The sequence below is a fragment of the Ambystoma mexicanum genome, chromosome 3p, assembly GCF_040938575.1.
Source record: "Ambystoma mexicanum isolate Mex_15411 chromosome 3p, UKY_AmexF1_1, whole genome shotgun sequence".
Lineage (NCBI taxonomy): Eukaryota > Metazoa > Chordata > Amphibia > Caudata > Ambystomatidae > Ambystoma > Ambystoma mexicanum.
In genome coordinates this window covers 303,288,042-303,314,136 of record NC_090925.1, presented here as the reverse complement: position 1 = coordinate 303,314,136, position 26,095 = coordinate 303,288,042, and positions in this window count along the sequence as shown.

Below are 26,095 nucleotides of genomic sequence, written 5' to 3'. Positions count from 1 at the left end.
AAGGGATGATCCGAAGGCAAGTCAGGTTCGTGTCCAAAATTCAGCAACAGGTAAACAGTTCCAAGCAAAGGTACAAAGGGGTAATCCGAAGAAGTCCAAGAGAGAGTTCCAAGATCAAGGTAAACCAGAAAAGCAAACCAAAACGTAACGCCAAACAGGGTCTGAAGACAGCTGAGAAGCAATGAGTGTTCCGTGTCTCAAGCCTTATATACTGTGCGTTTCGGGGTCATGTGACGTCCACCAAGGTCACGTGAGGAACGCCACTCTGGATCACGTGAACGGCGTGGAGATGTAACGCGCCACTCTGGATCACGTGATCGGTGTGGAGATGTAACGCCGCCCCTTCTGCTGTATGTTCTCCATGGCAACTGCCAGTGCAGGAAGGGTTGCAATCGAGCCCGTAAATCATACCTGGTAGGGAGCTTTCGGTCCTTTGGGTAAACCGAATCACATGAGCCTCAAACCCTGGAGGGAGGTGTTGGGGAAATGTGAGCAGTATTCTGGTGTGCAGTGGATCGGTGTGCAGAGGATCGCCTAACACAGTGTCAGAGTGACAAAATAAACAAAACATAAACATGGGTGCACTTAGCTCTGCTTCTGAAGTGTCTCTCATTTCTCCTGTTTGTGCACCATGCCCCTTGCTGTGAGCTCTGTTGCTACAAGAAAGGAGCACCATTAGTTCTGGGTCTAGCACCATACATGGTTCTTCATGTAAGTTTGACTACACACATAGTTTACATTTTTTTTGTTCAGGTATGGTTCAATCCCGTTAGTCACACTGGATTACACAGAGTGGTTAGTTTGTGCAAGCATGGTAAGTCTCCTGCAAGCATATACAGATGTAGCGGTCCCCTTATGCTTGAACAAGGTTTATGTTAATTGGGTATAAAGCATGAGCGCTAGCACTCAGGAGCACAGTATCATCTTTTGCTGTGTGCAGATTCCCTTTACTGCGGGTCACACTACTAATCTCTCTAGGTGGCTGGGACTGGGTGTTCCAGCGGGGTTAGGCTCCCCATCAGCAACTGGGAGCTACAATATATATCTGCTAGTTGCGAAGGGCTGATGCGTGTCTACCACGGGGTGGGGTTCCTCGCGTGTGATTGCCATGCTGGAGCGGGCAGAGAACACTTCTTGTCTGGTTGGAATCTGAATTGCAAGCCCTGTGCTTGCTGCATGCATGCACGTTGCTGGCGGTGACGCCCAATATGAGCGCTGTGCAGTTCATGGCCCAAGAGCTCCTGGGTAGTGTAGTGTATTTCCGGCAGTGAGGGCAGAGGATGATTTGTAGGGGTGCAGCGTCTAGTTTCTTCTTTTGCTGCTTTTTCGCTATGCCCTAGCATCACAATAGAGAGCAGCAATTGTCTGTTGCCTGCCCTTCCTGGTCCGACCTCCCCTGATCCTGACAATGAAGGTCACACTTTGGTAGGGATAAAACAGTGAGCAGTGAAAAGCATGTGCATTAAGGAAGCATGATACATGAACAATACTGCCCTCTGTAGGAAAAACCACAATGGAATAGATCCAACCACCCAGACAGGGGCCATATAAGATACCATTGCAAATACAGTACGATCAATTAAGCACTGATGGCCTGTTAAGGAAATTTATGGACGACCCTAATAATACACCTACAGTGCGGTTTACCAATGTATTCATATCATTTTGATTTATACACACGTACATCATTACAAAGAAATGAAGTCCACAGACACTTTAGTCCTCAATTCATACGGTTAAAGCCAGGGCCAAAGAAGTCATGCAAAGCCATGAGAAAAGAAATGTGAAGGGGAAGCAAGCATTTATTCCAACAAGGGCTTGCTATGTTAACTGTAAGTTGAACTGTTCATAATTTTGGCAACGGCACGTTGGTGACAACCAATGATTTTTATGAGAAAGGATGTAAAGTTATTATTTTTGTTGCCACACTGTCAAATATCACATAGGTATTGGATGAAATCTATTAAGTCACTCGCCCCGCAGATACTCCACATAAAATGACCAATCAACAATTAAGTTAATAGGATGCAAGTTAGAAAGCTTTACATCCAATCAGCATCAATCGAAGAAAGATGATCTCAGTACCAATTAATCAATAAACTGAAATCATAGTATGGTCATGAGGGGTATGACATTTGTTGTCACTTCACTTCAATGTTTTACTATAAATACAGCCATATTATGATGCCATGTTAAATGTCTTTTGATTAGTCCCCATGCCAGGCTGTGTGTAATAAACCTTTGTTTTTATCACATCTTGAAACTTCATTTTAGGCTCCCTGGATTGATTTGTATTATTGCATTTGGACTTGCCTTACAAGTTGCTCTTTTTGGCACTCGAAACCTGCATCATTCTTGTTGAAGCTTCACTCTTTATTATACACTGGATGTTTGTTCATTCTGATTGCAAGCCATAGCTAGAAGGGTCTTAACTTGATGAGGTCCTCACCATATTGGAACCCAACTTCAAGTGCATGCCACCAACAGAGAAGGGCATTGAAATGCCCATTATTGCCCAAATGAACCCATTTATGTGGGTGTGTGTTCCAGAGCCGTCACTGCACCCCATATGATTGCCCATAAGAAACTGGGGCCAAAGTTGTTCCTAAGGAAATATGCGTCAATTTCTCTAAGGAATTCTAAGGTTGCCCATCTTCAGCTCTTAATTTGTTAATGTAGAACAAGTCATAACAGGCAGGTAAGACTTTAAGGGGCCGATTCATGGAACAAACGTGCGCCGAAAATCTACGCGCAAGCAGGCGCAAGCAGGCGCAAGCAGGCGCAAGCGGAAAAAAAGAGGCGCACGCGCACGCGTGCGATTCATGGAAGTCCCTGCGCGTGTCTTCCTCGGGATGTGCGCCAAACCCGTGCATGGCGCACACGTCACTGCAACATCCCGAAAGACGTGCGCGACGCGCACAGTGAAAGCGCACAACCTCTGCGCATACACTAGAAAGTGGGCGGAACACGGGGCGTAACGCGCGGAATGGGGAACAACTTGCGAAAACAAGGGCGTAACTGGGGATGTACTGCAGGGAAGCAGAGGGAACGCCCACACGCACCCGAACCACACGTATTCATGGAACCGAATAGGGCAAAGCCACGCACAGCGAAAGACACGCACAAGCCGATACACGTCCGCCACACGAAGGCAGGCAGTAGCGTCCCTGCGCATTACAAAAGTGGCAACATACAGCAATTGTGCGAGCGGGGCACGTGTATTTCGGGGTTGCGTGGGAAGTCACACACGCGATTGAGCGGGGTACGTGTATTCCGGGGGTTCGCGGGAAGTCACACACGCGACCTGGCCTGGGGGAGCGGGCTACGTGTATTACAGGGGTTCCCGTGACCTTTTTCACGCGATCGGGCCTGGGGGAGCGTGCTACGTGTATTTCAGGGGTGCGCGGGAAGTTCCACACGCGAATAGCCTGGGCGCGTGTATTTCAGGGGTGCGCGGGAATTTTCTCACCCGATTTCAGCAGGGTACGTGTATTTCAGGGGTGCGCGGGAAGTTTTACACGCGATCGGGCTATTCGCGTGTAAAACTTCACGCGAACCCCTGAAATACACGCGCCCAGGCTATTCGCGTGTAAAACTTCACGTGAACCCCTGAAATACACGTAGCCCGCTTGCCGTGCTGGTACAGGGTTAGCGCAGCCCTTTGCGCTGGATTGGGGATTTTGATGGCTTTTCCCTGCGCGGAAGGCGTTCTTGGGGGCGTAACTGGCGCTGCTGGAAGGTCGCTGCGCCACTGTGCGCCACGGCTGGTTTTGGTGGCTGGAATCCATGAATACGCTGTGCGCGATAATGGGTTTTGGCGCACGCGGCTGGCGCAGGGATTCGCACGCGCACACTGTGCGCCAGCCGCGTGCGCCACTTGTGCGCTGAATTCTATGAATTACCCCCTAAGTGTCATCATATAGTGACTATATCAGGCCGATAAGGTATTAACTGCCAAACAATCAAGCTACTCCATCATTTAAGGCTTCACTTGGCATATGGTGAAGGAATTCGACATGCATTTCTAATGTTTTATTTTAGCGCTTCACAGGGGAACATATGGTACAAACGGCATCTACAATGACAACACAGTGTACAAATAACAAATAGATCAGCTGGAGAAAGAGAAGGTGATCCTTAAATGGAAAATAAAAAGAGAGAATAAAGCCAGAAAGTGGAGAGGATTAACAAAGTGCATGCCAGTGTTTGGGTGCAAGCAAAGAGAATTAACAAAAACGAGAAGAAGCAGAGGAGGGACGTGGACAGATATGATTAAGAGAGATTTAGATGGAGGGAATGTGGAGTAGAGCATAAAGGAATGATGAAGGCAAGATAGGAGGGAGCTAAACTGCAAAGGCATTTAAAGACACAACAAAGGACATGGAATAATAGTTTGGATTCAAAGGACAACCAGCGGAGAGAAAGCAAAGATGAGGAAATGGTGCCATGAACAGAAAGACAACAGAGAAGGTGAATAGAAGAATTGAAGATTGAATGGAGGGTGGCAAGCTGATAGACTGGGAGACCAAGAAGAGGACTAGAAAGGAAGAAGAGATGTGAAAAGTCCAGGCCAGAGACAAGGACTTTAGTGGAATCAAAACTAAGAGGCTTACAAATGTTAAAAAGTTGAAAATGGCAAGAGCGTGAAGTTGCAGAAATGTGAGCAGCAAAGGAATGAGAAGAGTCGATTAGACACCAAAGTTACGAGCAGAGGAGGATAGTGAGATGGAACAGGGTGGAAAGTAAATGGAGGAAGGAGGGATCAGATGAAGAATAGAAGAAGCAAGGGGAAAATGTTTGTGATTGTGACAGTGCCTAGACATCCAAGAATGGATTGCAAGTAGGCAAGTTGAAAGACACATGTGGAGAGAATCAGAAACAGGGGAGGATGAAATGAAAATCTGCATATATGTCGTATGATAGTACATGAGAAGAAATTATAGAGAGTAGTGGAATTTTGCAGAGAGAAAACAGAAGAAACATTGAACCCTGACGCTTGCCATAGGAAAAAGGGTAGACCGTAGAAGATATACTGCCAAGATGCCAAACAAGTGTGGTTGGAAAGATAAGAACATTCTTTCATTCCAAGATAGAGCCATGAAAGCCAAGGTGATAAAGAGAAGACAGCACAATAAATGACTGACCGTATCAAAAGCGGCTGGCAGATCGGGAAGAACAAGAAGAGGGGGTAGTTTAGAACAGAAAGCGGATTAGAAAGAATCAGAGACAACAAGAAGGACAGTTTCAGTTATTCAATGATGGAAAACTGATTGATAGAGAAGAAGCGCATTGGTGTTTACAAATACAGAGACCTTCGAATAAGCAATGCATTCAAGTAGCTTGGACAGAAAAGGGAGAAGAGAAATAGGATGGAAACTAGAGGCTAATGGTGCATCGAGCATAGGCTTTTTGATGATAGGAAGAATAGAAGCATGTTTAAAGGAAAAGTGGAAGTAGACAATGACGAATTGAAAAGTGCATTGAGATAAGGAAGACGAGGGGGGTGGGCACATGAAATTAAAAGAGTGTGGAAGCTGGACTTTTACATGTACTTGTATATTCCAGGTGCATGTGTGAATGTTCATTACACATCATGACTATACCAGGATTCAATGTCACCAATCATCACCTGGCATATAATGGTATTATGGCAGCATTAAAGGTTGAACCAGGCATATGGCAGCAGCAACTGTTCCTGTGATGCTCTATCTCACATTTGAAGACTTTGCAACAGAAATGATGCATTAACTGGAACAGGATAGGCTGGCAGTGTTTGGCCACCGGCGGCTGCACTCGGCACCTGGAGATGTTTGGTCTTATATTACTTATGCAAGGTTATGTTATTGAATTTTATTCGATACACTGCTGCTATTTGCACATTCTCTTGGAATGCGGGGGATCTGAAAAAAAGAGGGGAGCTAGGTTTCTTTAGTGGGTGCAGAAGGAATTGTAAGACAGAGTTCATGTTGCTTTGGAGCGTGCAGTTTGGAAGTATTCAGATATTGCGTGTGATGTGTTTTTCGGTGGTTTGTCTCATGAGTGCTTGAGGTATCTGACTCCAAAGAGCAGCCTTGTATGCCAGGTTAGCTATTGTTTATATGTGCATCTATTATGCCCTTTTTTAAAATCACTCACCATAAACCAAATGCGTTGCAAATCAAACCAAATTGACTGTATAGAATTCTGTCAAATCTGAACGAAATGTGTAACAGCTGATCTGTTAAGGGTTTTCTATACAATAATTAGGTAAGGAATGTGCAAATATACCAAATGGCAGTGCATGTCAGTGTTTCGGGGCCACTCAGCATCCTAAAGAAACATGGACGATGTTGAGTAAAACGTAAACGCTGAGCAGAAGAAGACACTTGCCTAGAAGGCTGATAAAGGAAAATGCGCCCTACGAGAGATAGGGAAGAGCAATAGCAGGAACACATAGCCAATAAAACGCAGAATAACGGGGATCAACAAAAAATGGGGTAAATGAACAGTGGTGTTGGATGTGTAACTCAGACCATAGAAAAGATTCTAGGTGCATAATGCAAAATAGACTTCGCAAATACATGTCATGTTTAGGAATATCCACATATATGGAGCAACGAGAATTTCATCAAGAAAGTACCAATGTCTGAAGAGTGTAATTAGTGGAGAAGCAGGTGAGCAGGTGATAGATGTCACGGTTTTAAAACACAGTAAAAACAAAGAGGTGATGGCTGGAAGGTTTAGAATGAATCTTAACCACTGGCATTGCTCTGGGCAACCCTCCAGACCACCGTTCTTCGCCTGCCAAGCAATTACAGAAGTGGAAAGACCATATGCAAATCAGGCTTGGCCCCACCCCAAAAGGGGCAGTCCAGCCCGAACTGCTAGGCCACATCCCTTCTGCACGAGACCACAAGCATCCCCAAACATGTTTCAACCTTGTTGGGGCTCATCAGTGAGGAGTAGCTTGGGTCTCTATGCCCAGCAGGCACGGGACCCACGTCTGGGCATACCTGTCCCCCCCGGGGTGACAAAGCAAAAACAAAGAGGTGATGGCTGGAAGGTTTAGAATGAATCTTAACCACTGGCATTGCTCTGGGCAACCCTCCAGACCACCGTTCTTCGCCTGCCAAGCAATTACAGAAGGGGAAAGACCATATGCAAATCAGGCTTGGCCCCACCCCAAAAGGGGCAGTCCAGCCCGAACTGCTAGGCCACATCCCTTCTGCACGAGACCACAAGCATCCCCAAACGGTTTTATAACACAGCAGTGAATGTGACGCACAACAAAAACGCTTTCTACCTTTAATCAACCACAGGTTCTTTTATTTGAGTAGGCTCCCAACCCGTCTCGCACCCACCTTCCCAACCCCCTCATGTCACAATGTACTAGGAATCAGGCCGATGTGCAAAATCATACAATTTGGCAGCAGCCACCAATATTGTGGCAATACAAATGCAAATATTCCCAAAACACAGTTAGTTCAAAATCCCCACAAACCTCATGAATCTTTAATGGCAAACAGGAAAAAGGATGTTAGAGCAATTGATAGAGTTAAAGTTAAGCGTTCCCCCTGCAACACTGACCCCCAAACCTCAAATAGCTTAATTCCCTTTCGATGGAAGGCAATGGTAAGGAGTAAAGATAAAGAGATAGAATACAGCCCACCACCCCAAGATGGGAAGTCAAAAAAGAAAATGAAAACCCGATTTAGGAGCAAAACCGCAAAATCGGATTTGCTTGTTACACGCACAGCAGCTCACAACCGCGGTGGGACAACTAGGAAGGAAATCCGGGTTGCTACTCTTTAGGAGATAATGAACCCTAAAGACTACTAGTCAGCATTCCAGGGCAACGTGAGCACAAGGTAGGAAAATCGTTTTTGGGACAGAAAACGAATGCAAAAGAAAAACCCATGTGGTACAATGGAAATTCGTTTTTACACAAGACTTGCGATGATGAGCAGCCACAGAACGTGCTTAGCTGTCAAAATCGGAAATCGGATTTACAGGTAAGGACAAAGGCACATAAAGAATAGGATTCTGACAGAAAGGGATTGCTCTCAATGGGACTTTGGTTGGGGTTTTACAATGGGACAGATGGACATTAGAATTGGTAGGAATGCACAATACACTGGCAAAATCAGTTGTTTTAACACACAAACTAATTCTGTTTAGGCTATACTTTAATGGCTATAATGATTAAATAAAGGCACTTGGCATGAGGTGGTTAATTTCGAATTTCAACCAACTCAGACCGTGAATTTCTTTATAGGGGAATTAATTGATTTACTTGAAAATAATGCTAAGGATTTGGACTACTGAAAGATTTCTCAAAGCAATATGCTAACATACACGGCTAATGCAGATTCTTCTATGGAAAGGTGAATTCATTATAATGGCAATTTGGGACTTTCAATGTGATGCAAGATTCAATAGAGATGGGTATGCAATTTTAGAATGGGGTTATTTGCTACTTACAATGTAAGCGTGGGTTTGGGATTCTGGAAAGCCAGCAAGGTCTCTTGTCACTCTGAACAGCTTGGACAATGGATCTGGTCACTGCATTTTCAGGGATGGGATTCTGGACAGCTAGGTCAGGCTCTGATCACTGCGCTCTTCTGGATGGGAGTTTGGACAGCTAGGTCAGGGTCTGGTCACTGCACTCACTTGGATGGGATCAGATGCCTCCTCGCCTGTCTCCCCCAAATTCTTGTGTATGCCTGGATCTGGAATCTGTGTATCTTGCTTTGGATGGATCTTGCTGTGGATGGATCGATTCCTTGTGTCTCTCTGTGTCCCCCTTATATAGCCCAAATTACATCATTAATTTTACAATCTGGGTGTCATGATCTCTGCTTCCAAAAGGTCAGGGTTTTCCCAACTCCCTTGGAAGCAGATCCATAACCCAGGTTCCGAGTGCCAACCAGTCCCAATTGGGACCTTTTGGACCCAGTCCTGGCGCCAGTGGCACCAGGCTCATAAATATGCCCAGTCCCAGCGCTGGAAGCGCCGGGCTCATAATGCTTGGGTGGATTTACCTGCAGCAGACCATGCTGCTTACTTGCCTGCCAGTTGAGCCTCTGATCCTCTTCTGTTTGGAACTACTTTTCCTGTTGGGTGGGGCTGGAGCCACTCCCTAGATTCAGAACACTGGAACTCTTCTGGAAGGCAGGAACTCTTTTCTTACCAGGAACTCTTTTCTTACTTAGGCGTGGCTGTGGAAGGAGACACCTAAGCACTACAGGAGGCTATTTAAACCACACCCGGTGGATGAATCTTGCTTTGCGTTATTCTGCACCCTCTGCAGCAGAACGCTCATCGTGTCTTCTGCATCCGGTCCTGGGCCTAAGGAAAAAGGCTTACCATCCTGAATCCAGTCTTCAGCAACACCTATAAAGACAAGAAAGAACAGGTTAGTATTCCGGCATCTGAAAGGCAAAGGCTTACCTACTCTTCGTGCGCTCCGGAGGTCTTCACACTGCATTCCGGCATCTGAAAGACAAAAGCTTACCAACTCTTCACACGCTCCGGAGGCCGTCAGCGCTGCATCCCGCATCTGAAAGACAAAACAAGGTGCGTTTAAAGACATTGGGGAACTTTAATACTCACGTGCCATTACTCCTTTCCACATCTAACCCAGTGGGTATCCCGGCACCCTGCAGCCGCTCCGAACTTGTACCTGCAAAATAAAAAGACAGTTAGAGCGCATCGTGAAGCTGGCAACAAGCGCTTACTTACGTGCTTCCAGGCGCTTCTATTCATCACACGGGCTCCATCTTCAACTCACTTCAGCCCGTCATCCGCCATCGCCGGAACCCTGCAAAACAAGAGACATCATTATTAAAGACTTTAAAGACATTTGAGTTACTCGAAACTTACCGTTCGTGCAGTAAACGACGGACAGCAGTCCTCTGGAGTCAAGAGGCCTGCGCTACCTATCCAGTGAAGAAACTGGTTACAGCACCCTGCCCCGAGGCAGATGGAGAGCTCGGCATTCACTTACCTAAGGTGAGAGCGTTAACCTGTGGGGGTCTACAGGAGAGGAGAAGAGGAAAGAGATAGGGACACCCCAATAACCCCAGTTCATTAACCCCGTATTTTCTATCTGCAGACATCTTACTCTGCACGTCAGGCATACAGGGCACAGAGGTCCAGCCCAAAGAGCCAACCGGGTGCTGCACATCAACTTTGAAGATACGGTAGTCGCCCAGTCAAGACCGGCGCCTCTGCGAGAATCAGGTGAGCGTTACAGAACGCAAAGCCTACCGCAAAACTCTCGCCCAGGCGCTATGGAAACCTCGGATACTCACCACCTAGCCCGGTTACTTGGGGAACTAAGGGCAGAAGTGCATGCAGCTCGTCAGGAAACGAACGCTCTAAGAAGGGAACTAATTATTTCCAAGGAGAGAACAGATGATCTTGCTAGACAATTGCTACAGTCACAAGCCGGACAGACCCCGCTACCCGCATCAGGGGCAAATCTTCCTTCAACATCCTCTATGAATCCAGTGCAGATCAACCTACCTGGGAATGTACCTCTGGCTCCGCCCGAACGATTTTCTGGTGACCCAAAGAGGTTTGCGGTATTTATCAATCAGTGCCGGTTGCACTTCTTATGCCGGCCAGCAGCCTTTCCAACTGATCAAGCTAAAGTAGCTTTTGTACTTTCGTACCTTAGTGGCAATGCGGCAGACTGGTCGATCCCTCTAGTTAATCAAGATGATCCGGTTCTCCATGATTTTCAAGCCTTTCAGCTTAGTATGGAAAAACTGTTCGCAAGACATGCACAGGGGCAGGCCTTGGACAATGAGCTTCTTTCGTTGCGACAGGGTAATCAAGACCTTTTGGCTTATATTGCATCTTTCAATAGACTAATAGTGGAAACTCAATGGCCTGAGGACAAAAGGATTACGCTGTTTTATAGAGGTCTACGTGGAGAGCTCAAAGACGTTTTAGCCCAAGTAGTGAATCCCCCACAAGACTGTTCGGATTATATAGACTTGGTCGTTCAAATAGATCACAGACTGCAGAACAGGAAGGCCGATCGTTCCAAGTTTGATGCCCGAGTATTTTCCAAACCGCCAACTCCTTCCAAAGGAGTAGACTCCGGGGAACCCATGCAAATAGGGGGTCTGAAAGGTCCTCTAACACAAAGGGAGCGGGAAAGGAGAAAACAGTTGCAATTATGCCTATATTGCGGAAACTCAGGGCACTTTCTTCGAGACTGTCCGGTGAAACCTGCCAAGAAGGCAGTAGGAGCTGCAGTTACCACAGTTACAAACTCTGAGCAGGGAAACGACCTCGCCCGACAAGAATAGAGGTCCTCTTGCCGAGCGTGAAAACCAGTTCCGTGACCTCGCATTTCGTGATACCTATGGTCCTCATTAGCCCTGATAATCCGGATCGATTACATGCAATTGAAGCTTACGTCGACAGCGGTGCCATCGGCAATTATGTGGATCATGAAATGGTTTTGAGGATGAATCTAACTCTCTGTCCCAAGGCTGTAAAGGACGTCATTACTACAGTGGATGGTACGGAGATAGCCTCCGGGCCAGTAATGCATACCACTCAAGAGGTGACGCTAGTAAGTCAAGATGGACACCATGAGAAGATCGTGTTCGATGTGATCAAGGCCCCTCAGTTCCAGATTATTCTAGGAATACCTTGGTTCGAGAAACACAATCCTCTGATCGATTGGCGAGCAAGAACGGTCCAGTTTCCAGAATGTGTCTCTACTTGTCACCCTCCACCTGGTGTTGCACTGGCAGCAATTTCTTCAGAGACTCCCCAGTTACCTCCCGAATACCTAGAATACCAAGATGTTTTCCGGAGGAGCAGGCTAACTCTCTACCTCCTCATAGGTCTTATGACTGCCAGATAGACCTGATACCTGGATCTACTCCTCCTTGTAGTAGAATTTATGCCCTCACCGAGCCTGAGAACCTTCACCTTCGACAATACCTGGATCAATACCTGGCAAATGGGTTTATTCGTCCTTCCAAGTCCCCTGCCTCTTCAGCTTTGTTCTTCGTTCCAAAAAAGGAAGGAGACCTTAGGACTTGTATCGATTATCGCTCCCTGAACCAGATCACCGTTAAGAATAGATATCCGTTACCTTTGATCCCTGAACTCCTGGACCAAGTCAGAAAAGCATGCATATACACAAAGCTGGATCTTAGAGGAGCTTACCACTTGGTACGAGTAAAAGAGGGCGATGAATGGAAGACGGCCTTCCGCACCAAGTATGGGCTATTTGAATATCAGGTCATGCCCTTCGGACTTTGCAATGCCCCGGCCGCCTTTCAATATTTTATGAACGATGTCCTCAGAGAGCTCATAGATGTGTGTGTTGTTGTTTACATCGACGACATTCTCGTTTATTCTTCATCGGAATCTGAACATCGGAAACACGTGAAAATGGTCCTCGAAAGATTGCGTCAAAACAAACTTTTCGCTAAGTTGGAAAAATGTGTTTTCAACGTGACTGAAGTTGAATTCTTGGGATTCATATTATCACCTGGCGGAGTGCGTATGGATTCAAAGAAGGTCGATGCAGTTCTCAAATGGCCATCACCATCCTCCGTAAAAGGTGTGCAAAGCATGTTAGGCTTCGCTAACTTTTACCGCAGGTTTATCCCCGAGTTCTCTCGAATAGTCCAGCCCATCACTGCCTTGTTAAAGAAAAACAAACGTTTTGAATGGTCTACCGAGGCGGAACAAGCTTTCCAGGATTTGAAGACTAAATTTATCTCTGCACCAATCTTAAAACACCCTCGCCCCGAACTCCCCTACATCGTGGAAACTGATGCTTCAAGCCTTGCCACGGGGGCAGTTCTATCACAAAAGGACCCGGTAACCAATCAGTTGCATCCTGTGGCATTTTGGTCCCGCAAATTCTCGCCTACTGAAGTCAATTACACGATTACTGACAAGGAACTTCTGGCTATCAAGTCTGCCTTTAAGGCTTGGCGGCATTATCTGCTGGGGGCCCGACACACCGTTACTGTGATTACGGATCACCGAAACCTGCAATATTTGAAAACCGCAAAAGCCCAATCCTCTAGACAACTCCGTTGGGCATTATTCTTTGCCGAGTTTGACTTCATAATTACCTATCGACCTGGTACAAAGAACGGTAAAGCCGATGCCCTTTCTCGGATGGGAGTGGAAGAACACTTGATCAACCCTAAACCTGTACCAATCATTCCCGAACAAAGAATTCTGGGTGTAATCGCCACAGAATCCATAGAGGAAGTTAAGGATAAAGCCAGGCAACTTGTAACTCCAGCAGACATACAGAATTGGCATCTGCAGGGAAAGGACTTTGCAGTAAAGGACAACTTATTGTATTTCCAAGAACGATTATACCTACCCAGCACAGATTTACAGAAAAAAGTAATCTCTTGTTATCACGACTCTTTAATGGAAGGTCATCCCGGTATAGCCAAGACCTCAGAAAAGATCAAGCGCTACTTCTGGTGGCCGTCTTGGAAAAAAGATATCAGAGACTTTATAATGTCCTGTGGAGTATGCGCCCAAAACAAGAGTCAAAAGGAAAGACCAGCAGGCCTCTTACGCCCTATTGACATCCCACCTCGCCCTTGGCATACGCTTTCTATGGACTTCATCACCGATCTACCTCCATGCTCCGGATACAATACGATTCTAGTAATCGTGGACTTATTCTCCAAGATGGCGCATTTCATTCCGCTCAAAGGCTTGCCACCAGCAGCAACTCTGGCCCGAGAATTTCTCGAAAACATCGTCCGACTGCACGGTTTTCCTTCGGTTCTAATTTCGGATCGAGGTAGTCAATTTATTTCTCATTTTTGGCGAAGTTGCTGTCGGTCGGCTCAAATTGATGTGAGGCTATCGACCAGTCACCACCCTCAGACCGACGGACAAACCGAGAGGACCAATCAAACTCTGGAACAGTATTTACGCTGCATGCTGCAACAAACTGAAAAAACTTGGAAAGATATCCTTTGGATAGCCGAGTATGCCTACAATAACTCTGTCCATTCGGGAACTGGGAAAACCCCGTTTTTTCTTTTGTACGGCAGTCACCCTCGAACCTCGGAGTTGGATCCCCTCCAAGATCTTGAAACACCAGCAGTAGACTACCTGCATTCTACAATCACCCAAGCCTTTAAGGAAGCTGTTTCTCACCTTCAAAGGGCTAAAGAACAATACAAGAAAGGAGCAGATCAACATCGGAAGGAAGCCCCTCACTATCAAGTAGGGGATCAAGTCTGGTTATCCACCAAATACCTATCTCTAAAAGGGCCATGCACATTCAACCCAAGATACCTTGGTCCCTATTCCATCACTATCATAGTAAACCCAGAAGCGGTCAAGTTGGACTTGCCCCCGCACATGAAGATACATCCGGTCTTCCACGTCTCTCTATTAAAACCCGTGCAACCTCAAACCCGACTAACCAAATCTCCAAAACCTATCCTAGTTGATGGAGAACTCGAGTTTGAAGTCAAAAGCATTCTGGACTCCAAGATCTCCAAATCTAAACTATTCTACCTAATTGACTGGAAAGGCTACGGCCCCCAAGAGAGATCCTGGGAACCTGCTGAATATGTCGACGCTCCTCGCCTAATCAAAAGATTTCACCGAACATTTCCTGACAAGCCAAAACCCCCGGAGAAGCCCGGTTTGGGAGGGGCCTTGTGGGGGGGTACTGTCATGATCTCTGCTTCCAAAAGGTCAGGGTTTTCCCAACTCCCTTGGAAACAGATCCATAACCCAGGTTCCGAGTGCCAACCAGTCCCAATTGGGACCTTTTGGACCCAGTCCTGGCGCCAGTGGCACCAGGCTCATAAATATGCCCAGTCCCAGCGCTGGAAGCGCCGGGCTCATAATGCTTGGGTGGATTTACCTGCAGCAGACCATGCTGCTTACTTGCCTGCCAGTTGAGCCTCTGATCCTCTTCTGTTTGGAACTACTTTTCCTGTTGGGTCGGGCTGGAGCCACTCCCTAGATTCAGAACACTGGAACTCTTCTGGAAGGCAGGAACTCTTTTCTTACCAGGAACTCTTTTCTTACTTAGGCGTGGCTGTGGAAGGAGACACCTAAGCACTACAGGAGGCTATTTAAACCACACCCGGTGGATGAATCTTGCTTTGCATTATTCTGCACCCTCTGCAGCAGAACGCTCATCGTGTCTTCTGCATCCGGTCCTGGGCCTAAGGAAAAAGGCTTACCATCCTGAATCCAGTCTTCAGCAACACCTATAAAGACAAGAAAGAACAGGTTAGTATTCCGGCATCTGAAAGGCAAAGGCTTACCTACTCTTCGTGCGCTCCGGAGGTCTTCACACTGCATTCCGGCATCTTAAAGACAAAAGCTTACCAACTCTTCGCACGCTCCGGAGGCCGTCAGCGCTGCATCCCGCATCTGAAAGACAAAACAAGGTGCGTTTAAAGACATTGGGGAACTTTAATACTCACGTGCCATTACTCCTTTCCACATCTAACCCAGTGGGTATCCCGGCACCCTGCAGCCGCTCCGAACTTGTACCTGCAAAATAAAAAGACAGTTAGAGCGCATCGTGAAGCTGGCAACAAGCGCTTACTTACGTGCTTCCAGGCGCTTCTATTCATCACACGGGCTCCATCTTCAACTCACTTCAGCCCGTCATCCGCCATCGCCGGAACCCTGCAAAACAAGAGACATCCTTATTAAAGACTTTAAAGACATTTGAGTTACTCGAAACTTACCGTTCGTGCAGTAAACGACAGACAGCAGTCCTCTGGAGTCAAGAGGCCTGCGCTACCTATCCAGTGAAGAAACTGGTTACAGCACCCTGCCCCGAGGCAGATGGAGAGCTCGGCATTCACTTACCTAAGGTGAGAGCGTTAACCTGTGGGGGTCTACAGGAGAGGAGAAGAGGAAAGAGATAGGGACACCCCAATAACCCCAGTTCATTAACCCCGTATTTTCTATCTGCAGACATCTTACTCTGCACGTCAGGCATACAGGGCACAGAGGTCCAGCCCAAAGAGCCAACCGGGTGCTGCACATCACCTTTGAAGATACAGTAGTCGCCCAGTCAAGACCGGCGCCTCTGCGAGAATCAGGTGAGCGTTTCACTGGGGGAAGTACTCTGGAATTACTCCTAGCCTGGGTTAGGACATTCTGTCATTCCTCCCTCCACCCCCTAGGCCTATTGGTTCAGGTGAGAGAACATAATTTGCCTGTTTTTATTTATGACACTTCTTTGTTTCATATGTCCACTTTTCAGCAAAAATTAGTTATCAATCATAACTCCAAACTTATGATAGCCACCACCATAAGAAGTGAATATGCGGTTTCAGTGTGTTGCAGGGAATTAAACAAGCTGACCGCCAACTCTATGCGAGGTAGCATAGCCTTTTGCCACATTTCTCCCCTTTTCTTGATATGCATAACAGCTAAAATACTGCCAATGATTACACATGTCCATAACATCACTTTCCATCTTCCCACCTAATTTCATGTTTGTCTCATTTATGAATTAGCCAGCAACGTGTTTTTCCTGGCCATTTCAGTTCCCAAAGTGCTAGAAACATGCATATGGTCTCTTTACATCTGCTGAAAAATCACATGGAAAACTAGCATCCCAACAAAATTATTACATATTCAGAGTGCTGGGAAAAATGTCTCCAATGAAGAAATCCTTTAATGTCAATTGTAAGATAGGTCACATGTGGGGGCAGTGCTGCAACCCCACACAGAAAACTGTCTCCTTCTGGCTCAGCTTGCAATAAAGGACTTTTATGATGCCCTTTGAAGTTTGACAGTTCATCCTTCAGAGTGGGTGCTGGAGGAAATCGCACTTCTTGGTCACGCTCTAGCCACACTGGCTTTCTTTGTTCCCTCTTCCAGCACTGACTGCCAGTCTGGCAGGGCAGAGCATCCTCACACTCTCCGCCACCTCAAATGCCATGGCTAAATAGTTCACTTGTAAGCGTGACGTCCAGGGGATACAGGACTTCTAATTTTGTTTTATTCTGCCTGAGCCAAACTGGTTTTACTGGTACTCAAGGTAGTTGAAGTCCTGTGGGGAAGAATAAAATGTAAAAGTGTAGCCAAACCCCCCACCCACACATATGCACTGAAACTTCTGTGCAAGCACCAACTGATATTTCACAATGGGTTTTAAGTGTAATTTTCCCTTATTTCCCTTCATACGTGTGCAAGCAATATTTCATTTACTGTTCAGATGTGGTTCTGTCAGTTTTGAGTGGGTTTGCATGTACTGGTGATTCATGGACACATAGTAAAGAGGGAAAACCATACAGTTTCTTTCATTTACAATATTTTGAGCACAGTGATTCACATCAAAGGGAAACAAAAACTGTGTTAGGTTGAATGTAGAAATCTTTGCACCTCATGCGATTAATCAGAAAGACAATGCTGTTTTTGGCATTCAGATGTAATAAATCACGCAGAGCTGTTTTTCAATGCAGTGCATAACTTTGCGTTATTTCAGATGAAAGAAAGAACAAATGCAGAGCCGTCTGGAATGCTGGGCGCAGTTTTGGTGTTCAGATGACAGAACAGCGAATGTAGAGCCATTAGAATGCAGGTCATTTTCTCATGATTCAGATGAAAGGAAAGCAAATGCAGAGCCATTCTTTGGGTGACAGTGTTCAATGCTTGCCAGACATGTGCCAGGAAGACAAAAGCACAGGCATTTTTGTGGCACGGTTTAAATGCGGTTTTTAGGTGAAGGGGATTTCTGCTTAGGGCCTTAAATGCACGCCACATAGAATATGCGCATATTGAATTGTTGAAAATGGTACAAACTACTTTTGACATTTGATTTTGAGATGGAGATTGAAGAATCAAAAAGCAAGCCAAGATTATCATCTGAAGCAGAAAAAAACAACTAAAAATGGGGGAAAAGAGACAACCAAAGGATGAGTAACCGAGGACATTGCAAGAACAAATATAATTTAACTATTCTTAGGCGTTTACCGCAAATAATGTGCAGTCATCCAGGTCCCAATTACTGCTAGACAAGCAGTCAGTTGTTGATTAATTAAGTCAGCAAATGAACGAAAATAATAGAAAATCTGAGTATGATCAGTATAAAAAAGGTATTTCAAAGTCAGAGGACCATACTAGAGGGGCCAAGTGGATCAAATATAGAGAAAAACAAATGGGACCAAGTGCAGAACGTTGCATAACACCATTGGAACAGTGGAGTACAACTTTTCCATGAAAAATAGAACAACTCAATTTTTAACCATGTTAGAGCAGAGCCAGAAACACTAAGTAAAGATAAAAAAAACCTGTAAAAGTGCAGGGCAGTCAACAGTGTTAAAAACTGCAGAAAGATTTCATGTAGAACAGAATTTGAAACCACTAGGAGAGTGGTTTCAGTTGAATGATCAGGAATGAAGCAAGATTGAAATGGCGGTAATAGAGTACGAGGATGAAGGTAAGCAGATAATTCAAAATGTGCATTTTAGTCCTATAAATTCGAAAGCAAATATAATGTGATATAGGAGGAAAATTGGAAGTACTAGAAATATCAATATTAGGTTTGTTATTGAACAGAATAATGTTGTTTTGTTTACATTAAGCTGTAAACCAACTGGATTGAAGAGAAGCATTAAAGAAAATAATTAATTAACATGCAAAAAGAATAATTGTACATTTAATTCATAACAACGCAGGCAGCGGCTCCAGTGGTATAGGAGAAGGATTTACATGACTAATTAACTGTACTATGCTATCAAAACAAATAGAAGGATTAGAGGGAGACCAATAATGTGTTAAGAATGGCATGTAGATGTGGAGGAGAAGAAGCCTGTTCAGAACTAGGGCACTGCTAATAATTTACTTACTAAAAGGTTCTGGCATTGCCTTGCTGTCACTTCATGTCCTCAGACGTCACTCAATGTAGTTTTGCACATACCGTATGCCAATTAATCTGCCGATGGATTTCTTAAGTTCTATTCCCCCTGAATGTGTTGTAGTCAACAAGCTCTTCTGAGACATGTGTCAGGCAGCAGCCTTGATGACACTCCGTGGATCCTTCTCACCCTACCCCCAACATCTATCCCCCCTGTGCCACTTATTCGGATGAATGGCAAGTGCCATCTGCACTGAGAATGTCCCTTTTATAGTTCTACATCCTATTGCATGTTTATTCTAGGTCAGGGTGTGCTCAGAAAGAAGCACAGCTGGCAGATGAGTCGGGCACCGCGCACAGTGCCCAGGTGTGCGTGGCCCTGCATGCCTGCAGCTTAGTGGTCTCATTAATGCCTGAACCTTGCTCAGAGGCAGAGGTACAAAACCTTCAAGGCTATGGTAGTGGGTCATTTGCAGCTGAGATCGGACACAGAACATGCCAAGCTAAATATTAGGGGTTCCCTATACTCTGACACTGTTACTGACGCAATAGGGAACATTGCTTTAGAGCCCCAACATGAAATAAGGGGATCATGCCAAAATAGAGAACGCCCAAAAGGTTGAAGCCGAAAATACAGAAATTCAAGACCCCCAATGTAGTACATATATTTGTGGGGGAGGGGGGCGGGGTAAAGTAAATATAATATATAAAAAATGGTGTAGGGATATTGGGTGGTGGAATGGCTATGGGGGTCTCCCCACGCATATATGAAGTAAAAATGTGTATGGTAAAATCAGTATTTTCGGCTTCAACGTTATTTTGTAACAGTGATCACATAGATCCCAATTAGGGATCCCAGAACAACCACAATTTTGCCCATATTGTAGTTTTGGTATTTTAAATCACTTTCATTAAGATGCATCTCCAGTACATGCCGCCATTGACACTATAAATCACTTCCATTGATATGCAGCCACAGTAAACCGCCACTGACACTATAAATCACTTCCATTGATATGCAGCCACAGTAAACCGCCACTGACACTATAAATCACTTCCATCGAGCTGCATCCAGGGGACCACTCCGGTGGTGATAGTGCACGGTACAAATATCCTTTAACATTAACATTAATATGTATGGTAACATTTCCACTTAACATCACTTTCATTAAGCAGCATCAACAAAATATGCCAGCATTACCACCGCTTTATATCATGTTCATGATGATGTACCCACAATACATACCAGCATTCCACATGTTAATCATTTGCATGGTGTGCTGCCCTCAACAAACAAACATGCACACGTATGTCGCTTACACCTCCACACACATTCAGTCACACTCTCACAAACATTTACACATACAAATAATGACAATACATGTATGCACAGACTCATATGTGTGCACGTACACTAACATACACATTGCATTACATTAAAACATACACAATATTCTTTCTAACTTACATCTGAACTTACATCTGCTGTTTCATTCTTCTCACTGGAGGCGGAAGCAGGGGAGAATGTCTCACACAGCCACAATTCACTTAAACCCCAAGGGCTTGCATTCAAGGAGCAAGCAACAGCGCACTGGAATCAAGGCATGTGTGAAGCTCACTTTGGTTGCTTAGGAACCTCGCAGCTCCCCAACAAAAGGAAGAGCGTGGTGCTCTCCCAAAGACCAGCCCAGTGGGAGGCAGGGGGTGCTCACTGGGCATGGGTATGCGGCCCAAGAAGGGTGAGTGCTCCTTCCCCTGACCCTCTCCCCTTACCTGGCTCTGCCACTGCATTTAGTTAATGCGTTGGACTGTGTTTGATGTTTCCATTCTTAATATATTCTTATATTCCCTGAGCATCATGCTCAGCACCTGGGCTCCCATCCCTTGGGCAGCATGTAGTGGGACAGAGATATCAATCTTGACTTGATGTATTCATTATTAAAACAACGGAAATAAGCATGACTGAAGACCACCTAACATTCAGAAAACGACCAAAAACATGGATATTGAACTCAACGAGGTAAACATAGATGCACACCACTACAAACCATAATCATGGAGCTAAGCAAAAATGGGGCAATACAGAATGGAAAACTGGCAATAAAACTACTCAACACCCAGAGATCACCAGAAGTCATCTAGCCAACCCCCCTTCTCTCTCACATTCTACACACACCCAGAGGGTCAGTGAAACAACCCACCATAATACTGAAACCACACAGCCCTCTCCAATGATGCTACAAACGCAATATCTGCAATCAACAAATAGCTCAGACACTGGATGGCCTCAGGACACAACAAGCACATGTAAATAACAAAGCACTCCGAAAAAGCTCACACGCACAGAGACGCCAGTTGCTCCTGGATCGGCCCCCACCAACGAACAAGCACAAATTCTATCCTATCCCATGTCTCCCTATCTAACCAAACCCCACTCTGGAGGATAGCTCAGGGGCAACGTGCTCGCCTTGGAAGCAAGACGACGCGGAGCAACACAGGTTCGCTTAGAAACCTCTTGGTATTAAGCGCGTTATAAATAACCAATCATATCATGTCACCCACTTTTCTTACGTTCTTACTGAGCCACTTAAGCAACCGGTGACCATGCAAATAGCAGCGGTGTGCAGTATAAACCAACAAAACAATACATAACTTTAAAGAACAGTAGGATTGCTTTATTGAGTACTTTTCGACATTCGACCAGGGTTTTCATTTTCAGTGGTATGGTGAAGCATGGCATGGACCAGGGAGACCCTGTGTTCAGTGCTTGATATGCATCGGCTTTTCCTAGGGCCTCATTAGGACCCTGGCGGAGAGGGTGTTACGCCAGCGTAGTGCATGGCGTACCTCTCCGCCATACTACGAGTTCCCGTAGCGCCATGGCGGCCTTTTCCGCCTGGTTTTACCAGGCGGAGAAAACCATGGCGCTACGGGACCTCGTTGTTAATTACGCCACCGTATTTTACGGTGGCGTAATTAACTCCTTCCCCACTCCCATTATACCCTATGGGGCAAAAATGGGAATGGGGAAGGGCAGAATGGGGATTGGGGATTTACCGCTCCGCCGAGGTCGGAATGGGGCGGTAAATCCGCCAACCCCCATGGCGCTATCGGCGGCTTTCCGCCATGCTTCGCGGTGCATTTAGCACCGCGAAGTCCGCCTGGGTCCTAATGAGGCCCCTAGTCTTTTTAAGTGGCAGTTACATGCTTTAGCAAAACCAGTTCATTGTTACGGGTCGGATTTGGTCAAGCATATTGCGCACAATGGGACCTGAATTTGAGCTACCATTGCCCACGTGACTAGCGTGGAGCCAGATGCACTTTGCCGTCTGACCCATTGCTCACACCATGGTTTAAGGGACTGCTAGATTGAGACCAACGATGCGCTATAGAAGCACCATAATGGTATCAGGCCAAATAAAGATGGAGTCTGTGCTGTGATAATGGCTGCCTACCCGCTGGGAGAGGGCCTTGTGATCAGCGCATGCCAGTCAAGGAAAGCCTCTCTTTGGGAAACAAGTAAGAGTTCTTGGCTTGTGGAATCGACTGGCAGGAGGTGGATTAGGCTCCTGGGCGCAGATTGAGAAGTGTGTCTACAGCAGCAGATGGGTGTGCATGATCACAAAGGAAGGGCATTAGTTGTGGCACAGAAGTGAGGGTTGTTTGGCGGGTTGACAGGGCCAGACATAGTGTAAAGGTTGTTTGGCGAAGATTAGTGTCTGGAAGAAAAGTCTGTTTGTTTAGGCGACGTGCACATGACTTGATGCACTTGCATAGTGTGTGAAAGCCCCTGAAGTCGTCCCTCGGTGCTACGCTATTCCACATTTAACAGTCCTGAAATTTCAGCAGTTTAAGCCGACTCCTCGATCAGGCCAAGCATTCACATCCAAATGTCAGAGGAGGGAGCTGCATGCCTACACAACATGAACACAAAGAGCCCCATGCCCCTTTGATGGGATGTTGACAACATGGAAGTGTGAATATGTTGTGGCCTATGGATTGACACCCTCAACATTGGTTTAGGGATATTTCAACATGGTGGGTGAGACACTGCCACGATGCAAGTTAGACATTCATTAGCCAGGCACGCCACATTGTATATGCCTTGTGTTCTGAACCAATGCTACATATACAAATAAACTCTGCAGAAGCGCGCTCAGCACCACACAGTGTTATGCCCGCATTCAACAAAACAAGTTCTGTATTTGCTCTATATCAATTATCTGGAACCTTTGGCTCCCGAGACATTTTAGACTACAACTCCCATAAACAGCCGGTCGCTCAGGCAATGGTGGGTGATCATGGGACTCGTAGTCCAAATCATCTGGAGAGCTGCAAGATGCAGATCATTGATCTGTAAGACTCGCACATTAGCAATGGCTTAAGGAGTGAATGTTATCCAGCCAGGTGCACAGTCGGCTTAACCTGTGCCAGCCTTGAGTAGTGTGCATGATCTGAGGAGACACTGAGAGATGTCTGCACGGCCATGCTCTGCCCCCACTCTTTGATTACCTGCCCACTCACCAAGATGCTGTACTGTCACTACATTGCGCCGCCAGGGCCCTGAGCACACACAAGTGAACACAATGCTTGTCTCTTCACTGACCTGCCAAACGGACCCAATATTCTAATTTCCGATAGGGATCAACCACGACCTCACTCTGCCGCAGCGCATTGCCAAGACGACTCGTGTGAGCCCTACCACTGATCCTAAACTGCTGCAGCGATTCCTGGTCTCCAGCTCGGCTAGAGATGTTCTGTTAGCTGTCACTTGCCCGTGATCTTCATTGATTATTATTATTTTATTTTATCAGTGATTAGGCAAGATGCATGTCAGAATTCTACACGTGATACATAATCTGCTGTTTACTAAAGCCAATTACTTCTGTGTCTTGTGTTATTTTGCTGTGAATACAAGTTGTAATATTATACAACTTGGCTAAACCCCTATACTTGTTTGTAGATTGCATCTCTCTACTAGGTTGTGAACCGCTCCTACAGAATCCAGCTTGACTATTCAGTCTCACTGTTAAAGGGTGAACTTGGTATACTTTAAAACCTCGTTTTTGCTTTGGTTTAAGGAGGAGGAACCTTGCGGCTCCCCATGTCTCCTTACCTCATTGGGCCTTGTGGACCAATCTCCTGGTCCCATGGTACCTATGCACTGATCATAAAACATAGAATGGATGAGTGATTACTCAGTTAAAGCATCAGCATGAGAATGTTAGGGGTTGTGGGCAAGCGGCCCTCTTCCACGCTCTCTCTAGTTTTCAACCCGTAATGAGATATGCAATATCAGAAGTAAGGACATTAAAGTAGTGTGTCTATCCTCTTTGATGTTTTATATTGATATATATCAGAGTTAGGAGCTCAGGCACTTCCTTCAAGTAAGCCCTTTAATTTATCGTACTTAATGGTGCGATAAAACGTCAAAAAGTGTTAAAAAAAGAGGGGGGATGTAGCTTCCCAGTCGTAGCTGCCAGACAATGGAACACACTCCCGCTCTCTTTAACATCTGACACCTCCATTGGCTGTTCACACGAGATCATGAATTGACTGGCTCCACCGCAAACGTTGTGCATGGAAAGTAGCTCCCCGTGTTTACAAATGATTGCACTGACGGTCAGGGACTTGCACCTCTGTAACTGGCATCCTGAGCACAGTGCTACTCACCTAAGAATGTTTTTCACCTTCTTGTCTTCTATGTAACTAGCGCTTAGATGCCTACGGGCTCAGAGCGCTCTACAAATGTTAAATAAATAAACATAACTTCATACCAAGCATTTAACTAGGTGGAGACGCTCAGGGTAGTCCAAATATTTCTCGAAATCCATTGCCCGGGGTAGGGGGTTTAAGTGAACATTTATTAGCCAGTCAATAGACTTAGCTCCGTCTAGTTGATCATGTATTCCCCATACTGCTCGATGATTTGCACAAACTTTGCCCAGAATGTTTTTCGTTTTAGGGACCCAGTACATTTTACACGATTAACCTCATTGTTTGAGAAAATAGATATTATATTGGAGCGCAGGATGGGCAATTTCAATTCTCATTTACTTTTGCATGATACCAATGGACAGCAATTCTCGCCACACTTTGGCCCAGCATCACATTATACACTGTTAAACATCTTGGCCTGCTCAACCTTAATAGGTGCTGTCTGTGCACATCCAATATTGACTAACCAATCAATTTAACCCTGAGCTGTACTGCCTCCAGACATCAAACTCCATAGACCGCAACACGGATTTGCCAATATCACTTCAGGAAGCAGGACCAGCTCAGCAGCGATGAATCCACTGTGCAGAGCAATGGCTTTCTCAACTTCCATCATCATTATTCATTGTATAAAGCGAGTGTCTTCTAGGAATTGAATTAAGTGTCTCCCTGCATAGCACATGCACAGGTCTCCAGGGTGGGTCGTTCTTCCTCCAAGCTTAAATGCTGCGCTATTGCACACATCTACTCAACTAGTAAGCAGTCTTGCCCCAACTCTTGAGATAGCATCATTCTCTTGCTTCCCTCGGACATCCACATGATTGCGTGTCCTGTCACATTCACCTGGTGTCAATACGCTTGTGGCATCTTGTGACTCAGTCGACCGGTTGCTATCTGCAGCTTGCTGTGGCCCTCAAGAGGCAATGTTTCTCCACATGCAGCTTCCTGCTCAGGGTAGCATGCAGTTTCCAACCACATATGTTGTCAACGCATCTCATGAAATTACTCTACTACTTCAGATTTTCCAAACTCTCCCCCTTTAAGGAGACCTACAGTTGGGGCATAGCTGTCTGTTTATAAAGATGACTTGTCAATTTCCTTGTCTTGAGAGCTGTGTCACAAAGAGACGGGTCATACAACTTTTGGCACGGATCTATGTTATAAAGCCGAATCCAAAAAGCTCTAAATACAACATTACGAATCCCACTTGTTTGCATTTGTAATTCGAGCTTTTCGTATTTCAGTTGTTTGCCCCCACTGGGCATTTAATGTGTGCGGGGGACCTGCAGCCAGGGTTGGACTGGCCAGGAAAATTGTCTCGGGCACCAACGAAAAAGTGGCCCACAGTTGCAAGTGACTAGAAATTCCTTTAGTGACACTGTTTGAATAGTACCCAATGGTGAGGTTTTTTTTTGTCAAATGTGATTGAAATTGTGCATTTTAAAGAATATTTATTCAGCAACACTGGTCAAAACTACTAGCCAAAAACTGAAGTAACTTATCAAACTGGCCCACATTGTACCAAAATGTAACCCA